The 12,393-nt window shown below is 34.6% G+C and overlaps 1 long non-coding RNA gene across 1 annotated transcript; it reads left to right on the top strand.

Moving 5' to 3' along the window:
- The first annotated feature begins 3,778 nt into the window (after nt 1-3,778).
- On the top strand, nt 3,779-7,543 carry LOC136828479 (uncharacterized). The gene is made up of 3 exons (XR_010850054.1): nt 3,779-3,843; nt 4,580-4,669; nt 7,121-7,543. It is a non-coding gene; the product is annotated as an uncharacterized lncRNA (long non-coding RNA).
- The last annotated feature ends 4,850 nt before the right edge of the window (nt 7,544-12,393 follow it).

Below are 12,393 nucleotides of genomic sequence, written 5' to 3'. Positions count from 1 at the left end.
TGTCAGTTACTGTAACGCTGGTTTCTTGTTGAGTTTGTCTGACTTTTTCGTGTTTTCTCACTTCAACATCAAGTCTTTTTTTCAAAATTCTGGATAAGGAAAACCAATCTGGGTGTGGTCATAATCCACACTGGTATTCACCTCCATAGGCTAGATCCACCAGCTGTTGGCTTTCATCTCCCCAGGGCATAAACCTCATTGGCATTTCTTCCGCGGCTTTTGTCGAGTATGTTCATTCAGAAGGCTATAGTGATATGCAGTAGTAAAATATTAAAGAATTTATGGTGATTACGAAATCCATAGCTGTATATACATATGCAAATGTGATAATAACATGAGCTTTCGCATGTTTCCAAACATACTGCCTCATATATACAATGAAATATTAAAATAGTCAGGATTAATTAAGCAGAAGCAAAAATTCGATCTTAAAATGAACATTCAGTAATTATAAGGTAATTCAACGGTTGATTTCCTATGCATAGTTGCCTAACAAGTATAAATTTTGTGACTATCGATTCCATATCCTCAACGATCTCCGGTCAGTATAGTTTATATCGTCGTGATTATCTTGTTCAGTAGTTAGGGGAAGTCCTACTCGGTCAGCATCGGCGCCCTAAGCGTGACTTTTTTCTGAGACTTTTGTACTTGTGACTTTTTTTTACCTTGAATCCCCCACCATATTTCGCCATAACCCATAAGAAAGGCATTCGCTGACTCCCAGTTTGTGAAATTAAGTCTCGTTCATTTTTACTGTCAGAAACTTAGCAGGTTTGCCGACACATTTCCTAGGTAGATTATAAAACACGCAGAGGACTCTATTCAGAAATCCTATAAATTAAATATTACAGTGAACGACATAACGCTCATAAGCCAGGAAGCGGAATCATTATTCACAAATGTTCCTGTAAACGAAATCCTGAATTTCATAAGGAAAAAATCAACTCCTTACGAAGACCTATTTCCTCTGGCCAGTAAAAAAAAAAAACGTTAAATTAATCAAGCTCCGTGTAACCAATAACATGCCCTCTTTTAACTGGAAGGTTTACAAAGATTTGAATGTGGGATAGGCAGCCTGCATTCTTCTTTAAGCCTATGTCTGCATGTACTTTAATGACTCGATCCCAAAGTGGTTTTGGTGCGGACGCGTTGATGACATTTTCACGTTCTGGAATAATAGTTGAGAAGATTTTAATTATTTGCAGCAAAATGAATTCACTTCTGGCATTACGTTCAAAACTGAATGAGAAAAGGACAGGAACTAGCCTTCTTAGATATATCAATAGGGAATCATTCAAGAACAGTTTCAACGTCTATAGAAGACCAACGATCTCTATTTCCTGGATTAATTTCCTAACTATCATGACATTGCAACTTCAACGAAGACTGAGGTATCAGTGTAATATTTTTTCTCGGAGGACCAGAAACCTTTTCTGACGGTTACATAGACAAAGGAGCCGATCTCATCTGTAAACAACTCAACCAGTCGCCTCACTATATCGGTGGAAAAGCCATCAACCAAGCCAGTAAGATATCTCTTCAAACCAATGGGCATAACAAAATAAGGCATATAGCAGCAAAATAAAACTCCAGTACGTAGAGGCATTAAGAACTTGCCTATAGGAACATCGAACCTGACTACCCTTCTGCTTTCATATCGAAGAATCGTAGAGAATAAAAGAGAATTGTGCCCATACGGCAGAGTTCATATCGACTTTCACCTTTCTTGATGGGGCAATGGTCAAAAGTCACTGTACATCACCCATGGTCAGTAATAACGAATCACTTATCAGTTATAATTAGTTATAATTCTTCTGCTTGTAAGCTATTCGTGAGGTATAGTAAATTAAGTAATAAAAGATATTTGTGGCTTAATATTTGTGTGGGTATATATATATATATATATATATATATATATATATATATATATATATATATATATATATATATATATATATATGATTATATTTTAAGAGCTCCACCTAATGTAGTGAACGTGTTTTATGATATTTGTGGCCTAATGTTTGTGAATATAAGAAAAACCCTCGGTGTATAAGACAAATTCATAATTAGCCACGCGTTACAAATTTACCAATCAGCTATCATGGTGAAGATGGGTTATCGATCTTAAGTACAAAACCTGAATTCGACAGGCATTTACAGCAGAGTCGATGTCAGCTTATACCTCTCTTAAGAACTGGTGACGAAACATTTATTAATCATAATTGCTCTTGGATGTAAGTTAAGTTATTTCCGAGGTGTAGTGAACTGGATATTAAAGTATATTGGTGGCTTAATATCTGTCTATCTATCTATCTATCTATCTATCTATCTATCTCTCTCTCTCTCTCTCTCTCTCTCTCTCTCTCTCTCTCTCTCTCTCTCTCTCTCTCTCTCTCTCTCTATATATATATATATATATATATATATATATATATATATATATATACATATACACATGACCATATTTTTCAGAGCTCCACCTACCACACACACACACACACACACACATATATATATATATATATATATATATATATATATATATATATATATATATATATATATATATATATATATATATATATATATATAATCCTCATGATAATAGTTTTCATAGCTCCACCTAGTAATATCGAAACAGGAGTCGAATATCAGTCGATGATCGAACAATATGGTCTGGTTTCAGCACCTTCATTGGTCACTGTTCGAATTAGCCGCTAATTATATTTATATCACTTACGACAGATATAAATGATTTATTTGATGCCACTTTGTCCTCCTACCTTGTTAATTTCCCCAAAATTTTGCCATGTATTTATCACTGCAAGCCTTGAAACTATATGGCAAATCGCTGAAGGTGACCTTTTACCGTAGTAGATTACGAACCTACGCACCTTTAATTAGTAAAAATAAATTTTATTATGAAAATTACCTTGCATTTATTGGTGCGAGTTAATAAGCTCACCGTTGAATCACCTTAACAACAGTGTTCTATACTGTTTTTGTCTATAACCATGTCGTTGTGACCCCATGTTACGTTAACTAATAATAATAATAATAATAATAATAATAATAATAATAATAATAATAATAATAATAATAATAATAATATCCTTTATTTCAGCTCCGGGCCGTATACGATGAACGATAAGATGAACACAATACAGTATACTAAATTAAGTACGCTAGTAAAAAGTAATATTCATGAACTCTTATGCCCAAGCACTGCTGAAAACAACAGCAATAATAATAATAATAATAATAATAATAATAATAATAATAATAATAATAATAATAATAATAATTCCAGATAAAGACCAAACACCGATACACAAATTCAGGTAGTTTGCTAAAAAGGAAGAGTAAATGACAAATCTCCATGATAATAATAATAATAATAATAATAATAATAATAATAATAATAATAATAATAATAATATAATATAATAATATAATAATAATAATTTTTTTTCAGATTGGCTAACTACTGATACATAATTGGGGAAGTTCGCTAAAAAGGAAGAGTGCCCGGCAACTCTCAATATTATTATTATTATTATTATTATTATTATTATTATTATTATTATTATTATTAATTTCTAATCGATCTTCTGATCATCGCCTTAAACTTCTTCGGTGGCGAAAGGGCGATAAAGCGACGTCCCACAAACAGGCAGTTGCAGCGGTCGTTGGCTGTTATCCTCAAGAACAGCTTGTTTCAGTGTTGTAGAGTTCCCGGCTTAGTAAGACAGGTTTCGTTGATACTAACTCGGCGTTCTTGTTCATTTGCGTGTGGGATCCCGGCCCTTCTGTGCTGGACGATCGATGGCGTGCTTCAAGGTTTGTTAGGTTGGATAGTGTATACTGTTGCCAGTTTTGCGTTTTTTATTTTGCGAATATTTAAGAGTGTGGTATTTGATCTATGACATACCGTTGTCGTATGAAAGTTTGCGTTTGCTGGCTTTGTATCTTCAATTATTGGAATTTTCGATTTTTTGCTGTAAGTTCCTACAATAACTATTCAAAATGTTAGTATGTTTGGTATTGTAGATTGTCCTTCAACATGGTATTCAAGACTTAGTTTCTCAGCCTATTTATTACTAAGCTGAACTAAATTGCCTTTAGTGTTAATTCTATTCATTTTGGTTTTATACTATCAATCTTATGCAGCGCTACGGATGTTTTCATTTTAACTTTATGCTGCAATAGGGTTTAAAGTTTCTTGATGAGAGGCTTAACTCGACTACCATATCCTTCCTAGTATGGGGTATATTAAGTTGATTTAAGCTTTAATTATTGTAGGCTTAAGTGGCAATAAATAGTAATAATGCTTATCAGTATTTATACAGCCTTGCTTGCTGCTCCTTGTCTTAATATTTTAAAACTTATCAGATGGCCCCGCTGATTGTAACCAATAGTCAGCCTTTGGTTCTTTCCACTTGCTAGAAAATTTTGGGCTTCAATATATATGTATATATATATATATATATAATATAATATATATATATATATATATATATATATATATATATATATATATATATATATATATATATATATATTATTTTTTTTTCAGGTCAGGCTGTGTCGTTAAATAAGCGTGCCACAATGAGTTATTGAATTGTCTTAGATGTACCGATACCTTATGACTAAACATGATTAATGGGTGAGTAAATATTTCTTGCGTTTTTAGTTGAGTGAATTGAGCAACCCCCGAAAATTTTTAGCTTAGTTTTTTCATAATTAAAACTAGGTTTTCAATTTAAATTTAGGATTTGTTTTAATGCATTTGGTTTATTTTTTCAGATTCAAGACCTTAGTTTTGAGAATTTTTAAAGTTTTAAGTCTGTTTTTTCTTTAAAATTGCGAAGGTACAATATAAGTTTTCCAGCTTTGAACGTTTCAAGTAATTTTACGATATGTTTCGGCTTCAGAACTTTTTATTTTCGATACTTAATTTTTTATTAGTTATTTTAGCATTATTAGTTCAATGTGCGTGGAAGCTTGTTAGTTCAATGTGCGTGGAAGCTTGTTAGTTCAATGTGCGTGGAAGCTTGTTAGTTCAATGTGCGTGGAAGCTTGTTAGTTCAATGTGCGTGGAAGCTTGTTAGTTCAATGTGCGTGGAAGCTTGTTAGTTCAATGTGCGTGGAAGCTTGTTAGTTTAGTGTGTGTGAAAGGTAATTTTTGAACGCTCGTAGGGTAAATCTATTTTTTTTCTTAGTTTAGTGGGTTTAAAATTTTATAAATTTATTTAAATTTTGTTTTTCAGAATTGTAAAGTTTAGAGAAGTCTCTATTTTGGAATTCTGAATTTTTTGAACAGTAACAATTTTTAAAGCTCCTGATTAATTTCAGCTGCAAAAGTTTGTTTTGCGTATAAAGTAAGTTTTGCGTGTAAAGTAAGCAAAGTAAGTTTTGCATGTGAAGTATGTAAAGTAAGTTTTGCGTGTAAAGTACAGGAAGCAAAGTAAGTTTTGCGTTTAAAGTTCTTTGCTAACTTCCCAAGCCCACCTTTGCCGGGGTGGCGGTGCCACCTGCCAGGCAAAGGTGGACTTTGTTGTGCATGGTGACTTTGTCACCATGCACAACAGGAAGTTCAAAAACAAGCATGGTGACTTTGTCACCATGCACAATAGGAATTTCAGACCAGCCAACTTCTTAGGTTAGAACTGCAAGGTTGATAGTTTTCGTGCAGCTAGGACTTGATGGGAAGTTAGATAAGGAACTTGATATAGGATGGAACTTGAAATACAGGATAGGATAAAATAGGGTAAAGAACGTGCTAATTTTATATAGATGCAGGGTTAGGATAATGGTAATAAACGTTCAGGTGTATCTCTTAAGGATGTTGGGAATAGACTGGGGTAAAAAACGCGATAGTCAGACCTAGGGAGACATTTGAGACATTTGCGACATTTGCCAGTGCAAGTTATTAATAGTAGAGGTATTACAGTTCTTGAGCCCTTTGTTTGGTCATGAGAAGAAAGTTGAATGTATTAGTGCTTTTACAACTTAGAATTTCATTCCCACTAGTAAATAGGAACTAGACAGGTAATACGTGGATCTTGACGATTTTCTAAGAGGCCTAGGTCTTAGGATTTTAAGAATTTTTTTGACACTGATGTCATGGACTTAAAAGGTATTCTAATAGGCTGGCTAATAGTGAAAATTGTAATTCAAATTAGGGCAGTCTTGTTAACATCATTCCCTCAATGCGCTAAACACCCCCTTCCCCGCCTTACTCTTCAAGCAAAGCTTTGTTAGGAAATCGACAGTTAAGATTGCACTGCAGATTTTCATTGACCCCCTATCTTCATCCACCTATCCTCCAGTGCTGAAGGTTGCTTCGGGAACCTTTCTTATTCTGAATTCCCCAAGTTAATTTTTCGCCCCTTGGGGTTGTGCAGTTTCAATTCCCTTAAGACTGGATACTAAAGGATAAAAGTTGCCAGATTGTGGTGTTTGCATTGCATGGCACCTCTCATAGTTATGTAGCACTAAAGTTAGATGTGATTGTTTCAGTGTAAGAATGGTGCCCTATTAAATATATATTGAAGGATGGCACTCTCTTATCCTGTTATCTTTTTGAGAGTTTGAAGGAATAATAAATATATATTGAAGGATGGCACTCTCTATCCTGTTATCTTTGAGAGTTTGAAGGAACAATTGTAGTAATATATGGGAATGTAGTAATATATGGGATTGTTAATGTGAAAGTTGATTGCAGTTTGAAGTAACAATACTAATACACGGGATTGTTAATGGGAAAAATACATGGGATTGTTAATGGGAAAAATACATGGGATTGTTAATGGGGAAAAATACATGGGATTGTTAATGGGGAAAATACATGGGATTGTTAATGGGAAAAATACATGGGATTGTTAATGGGGAAAAATACATGGGATTGTTAATGGGGAAAAATACATGGGATTGTTAATGGGAAAAATACATGGGATTGTTAATGGAGAGTTTACTCGTACGATATAGTATTATAATAACCGTAGAATAGCTGCTGGGACTAGCTGAACAGGCTGTCTTCACTTTTAAGAGGGAGGTTATGTCATGGGAACTTAGTATATTCTAAAACCAAGCAAACTACTTTTCTTATGCACAGGCTCTTGGTGTAGCTGCAGCAGGCCATAACGTCGACACTAATACTAATGGAAAGAAACACTTTTCGTTAAGACTGAATATCCTGTGAGGATTCGAAGAGCTCTGAATTCGGTTACCCAGACAACTAGAACTCAACTCGTAGACGCTATGCATGTCCTGTGAGGATTAGAAGTGCTAAAAATTTGGTAACCCAGACAACTAGAACCCAACTTCTAGACTATGTGCATATCCTGTGAGGATTAGAGGTGTTATAAATTCGGTTACTCAAACAACTACAGTAGAACTCACGCTGTGCATATCCTGTGAGGATTCGAAGCACTCTAAAGTTTATTACAGAAATTATACAGTATTTTATATTACAATCAGAATTTAATCAATTCTAACGTAACTTTACCAAAAACAAATATAATTTTATCGTACCATTCGGGTTGACAAATATTCTATCATGTACAATGTACATTTTACAAATCTTATTTTACAAATCTTATGTATTTAAATGTTAATATTTTTCCCTAGTTACCCATATAAGATTTTCAGTACATATCTGTTTTATTATCCTTGATTTTATAAACAGTCTAATACTATAGTTTCTTTTATTCCTGCTTTGTGGTCGAAAATCCCAGCAACATAGTCACAAATCAAAATTACAGCAGTTTTCCTGTCCTTTTTTGATTATGCTTCAAAATCCAATTTTAAAATTTTAAACTCGTGTAACACAACATTTAATAGATCACAAAACCAATTAAGCAGTTTCTTGTTACAGAAATAAATTACACTTACAGAAATAAATGAATCACATTTTCTGGTTCTTTGCAGTTTTCAGTTAACCATTTGGTATTTTCATCATATAAAATCTATCTTTTGTGGCCAGAATTTTAGGAAAATATTGTACAAAATTTCAAGCCCTTTGTTGGCCGAGTCGCTTGAGCTTCAGACTCTCACTCCATGGGCCGGAGTTCAATTCCCGCGGCCGGGTGATGGAGAGTCAGAGGAATTTATTTCTGGTGATAGAAATTCATTTCTCGCTATAATGTGGTTCGGATTCCACAATAAGCTGTAGGTCCCGTTGCTAAGTAACCAATTGGTTCTTAGCCACGTAAAATAAGTCTAATCCTTCAGGCCAGCCCTAGGAGAGCTGTTAATCAGCTCAATGGTCTGGTAAAACTAAGGTATACTTACTTGTACAAAATTTCTCTAATAACTATTAATCAATATACTGTAAACATTTCCCCAAACAGTTTTCCATTGAAATAAAGGGTATTTCTCTTCAATTTTTGTGTTTAACATCTCTCGATAAAAACCCATAAATACTCTTGTTCACAGTTGGATAAGATGGGTTTTCCATCTTAATTACGTTTTGTAAGGTTGTCATCATAGTAGGGGGAAGATACAATTGTCATATTTTGTTCAACCTCCAAAAGATACGATGTCCTCAAATTACAGTAATACATAATAAGTTCATAACCAATTACTCTTTTTAAGAAGTTAGTGTTGAAAAATATTGAATCGGCTTTCGTTGTTACATTGAAGATTCCAATGCTCCTCTTCCCTCTCTTTTTGAGTAGTCTGCCTGTTTAATGGGTGATAGTTCCCGTTCCATAAAAACTTAACAAATATGCATCTTCCTATTGATTTCCCGGTCGTTCTTGGTAAGGGAAAAACATGGGGTATATACCAGGCTTTTGATAAAACCGTTGAGTTTACTATAATTGACTTTCGGAATAGTGACAGTTTCCTAGAGTACAATTGGCCTATATTGCATACAATGTTTTCTATGACTTTCCAATTCTTCTCTTGCCTTTTCGTAATCATCATAAAATAAATGAGTATCTCAAAGGACCCTACAATAAAATTCACTGAAATCTGGCCACACTTGTTTTTCCATAAGCCTATTCCCGTTATAGTTTTTTGAAAAGTCTTGCACTTGTTGCCTCTTCATAGTCTTATTCCAAATCACTTTAGTTGATTCATCACACTTAAATATAATGGTCGTGTCATCTGCAAATCCTACAATAATTCTGTTCAATTAGTAGTTCTAAAGCTTTCTAAAGCAGTTAACTCGTTAACATTCTGTATAGTGGTTCCTGAGCTATCACAAAGAGAATCATGGATAATGGATATCCTTGCCTAACAGACCTCTGAACAGGAAAATAATCGGTCAGGTTCCCATTGAAACGAAGACAACTTTGAGCATTAAAATAGAGCATTTTTTCATGCTTACAAAACTGCCTGTAAACCCCAGTCTTCCTAGTACCTAAAAGACAAAATTTAAATCGACCCTATCAAACGCTTTTGACCAGCCAAGAGAAAGCAGAGCTGCTGGTATTTTTCCTGAATTTACAAAATAGATTATCTCAGCACATTGCAATTACTGATTGATTTCCCCGGCACAGAACAGAAATGTTCCTGTGAGATAACCAATGCAGCTAGTTTTTTTTTTTTTTTTTTTTTTTTTTTTCCTGTTAGCTATTTTTGCAATTATTTTGTAGTCTACATTGAGCATAATGATTGGATGCCAGTTTTTAATATCAGAATTACCAGTTTTGGGAAATGATTTAATTACCCCTTTATTTGTTTCCACAAAGTTTCTTTAAATACATACCTAATTACTTGCAAAAACTCCTCTTTGATAGTGCCCCACACTTCCCTATAGAATTCAGCTGGCAATCCATCATTCCTGGCCATTTACCGGTTTTCGTGCCTCTAATTATCTCCCAACCCTCCTTTTCTGTGACTACTACTGTTAACAATTTTTTTCACTCTCTCCCATTGTTTTCCCTCTGTTCCAAAAATTCGAATTGCTTTTTATTGTCTGACACCTTTAATATAAAGTTCCCTGTAAAAACTGTAAAACTCTGCTTGGATTGCTTTGTTATTCGTGAGAGTCGTTCCATTTTCTGTTTGTACTTTTACAATACTAGTTTTGACATTCTTTTCTTTAATAAGTACAGAGAAAGTTTTTCACCTTTTTATTTTCTCATACACCTTAGCTCTTATGCTTATTCCATCACAGATTTCGTCCTCTAGAGTTTTTATTTTCACTTTCAGTACATTTATATCTTCAACCGCACAACAGCTGCTAGAATGAACCTCATATTGTCGCCTTACAAGGGACTTCAATAGGTTTAGGTATCCATATTTTTCCTGATTAATAATTTTTGATGTTTTCATGAAAAACTTTCATTAGCTCTTTGGCATCTAAACGCCATTCTAGCACAGAACAATGATTTCGACATAATCTCATTTTCAACCTTGCTCATAGGTTCACAAAGTTATTAGTCACCACGGTATCAGACAAATTGTTGGAATTTAACTTCCAATAACCTTTTCCTGTTTTTTACTCATTTCTTAGCCTAAACTGTGCTTTCACTGCATTACGATCTGACCAAGGCAACTGGGATACTTCCTGTGTTTAGCACTTTACAATCTAAATCTCCAACATAAATACGGTCTAATCGAGATCCATAGTTCTTTTTCACATATGTGTACTCTTTGGTGATTTGTTGAAAACCATGCATCCTTCAGTTTTAACGCATTTTTCAAGTGTAACAAAGCTTTCGATAAGAGGTTACTATCTGAATTAGAACAGTCTCTTTGGGTTGTTATGCATTTCCAGTCCCCTCCTAACCAAATTTTGCAGGTTGTTTCTACAATAGCACAGTAAATAATTTTTGAACAGCTATTCTTTTTCTAATCTTTTGTCACTACCAGAAGGTGCATAAACATTAATTAACTGGAAATCAACTTCCATAAAGCTACATTTTTGCACTGATTATACATCCTTTTACATCCGTTTCCTTACTGAGAATCCTCACCTGTGACATTTTATTTAACAAAATTGCAGTTCTCCCTTTTAAAAATAGTGCGGGGTTCAAAATAATTTCACAGAATTTCTCGATGTACTCTAACTGCTTACTATCCTTTACATTATGTTCTTGTAAAAATGTCTAATTTATGCAAAAGTATGAAATTAACAAGTTTAATTTGCTTGTTTACACTACACTACACTACACAAACCATTAACATTTATGGTGGCTATTGATATTGTGAATGTAAAAGAAAAAAAAATTAAAGTGGATCCCTATTATCCATTTTAAACCGTTTTGTCACCGTCCCTGTCGCTTCTGAGGGTTTTTCACTTTCATCACGACGTTCACCCTCAACCTCCCTGTCGTCTGAGCAAGTTTGTCCTTGGTCCTTTTTCAGCGTTATTCTGATACTTGAGCAGTCGCTTATACTTGCTTGCCACTTTGATTTCGTGTTACCCTTTTCAACGTCGTTGTTAATGCTGCCCTTTCCTTTTGTCCTTTTGTTCCCACGGTTTCCCCTCTGTGACCACTGATTTTCCAAGAAGTGTAGCATGAATCTGTTTAACCTCATGTTGTTCAGCGTCCTTTTCATCTTCGTTCATCTTATCATTTTCGTCATTATCATCTTGTTCCCTGTGTATTTGCACTTCAGTTGTTCCACTGACAACACCTTTATCTTCTGAGGAAAGCTTGCAAGCAAAGTCGTCCTCATCACTTTCGGTTGCTTGATCTGAAGTTAACTTTTCCTCTCCATCGTGTCTTGCGCCGTTTTCCTTTCTTTGCCGAGACTCCTAAATATCCGTCATCATTACATATCAAAGGGGCTTCTGTTTCCATAAGACTAGTGTCACTATTGTTGTAGTGGTTGCGTTTACTTTTTGATCGTTCATTTTCGTCGCCATTTTTTTCATTTGCCTTCTCACGTTCCCTTCTTTCAAGATCCAGTTTCAAGATGCCGCTGTCACCGGATTTAACTGGGTTTCCATTGGTCTGACTTCATATCAGGAAAGTCTTTTTCATTCCACTTGGTCAATTCCTCGTCGATTGGGGTTTGACAGTCTTTAACCATGTGACCCTCTTGACCACAATTGTAGCAAGTCCTTTTCTGGCCATTGCACAGGAAAGTCAAATTATATCCATTAACACTAATCGATGAAGGAATACTCTCCTTAATTCTCATCTTGACAATACGCGTTACAGTCAGTAACCCTTGAGCTTTTCCCTACTTGCTTATAATGTTTATGACTGACTTATCCGCCAACTCGAAGGGTGCATTCCTCATTGATACGTATGTTACAGCAGTGCTGATGTTAACTATCTTTACCGTATCTACTTCATTTATCTTGACTTTATCCTCATATTCCCTCGCAACTTCCATGAATCTCTCTTCAGATCCAAATTTCACCACTATTTTGTTTCTGCTAACATACTGTACTCCTATTAAGTCCAAAATTCTAAGCTTCAT

This window comes from Macrobrachium rosenbergii, chromosome 43 (genome assembly GCF_040412425.1).
Source record: "Macrobrachium rosenbergii isolate ZJJX-2024 chromosome 43, ASM4041242v1, whole genome shotgun sequence".
NCBI classification, from domain to species: domain Eukaryota; kingdom Metazoa; phylum Arthropoda; class Malacostraca; order Decapoda; family Palaemonidae; genus Macrobrachium; species Macrobrachium rosenbergii.
Note: the sequence above shows the minus strand (reverse complement) of the source record. Positions and strands in the feature narration are given on the sequence as shown.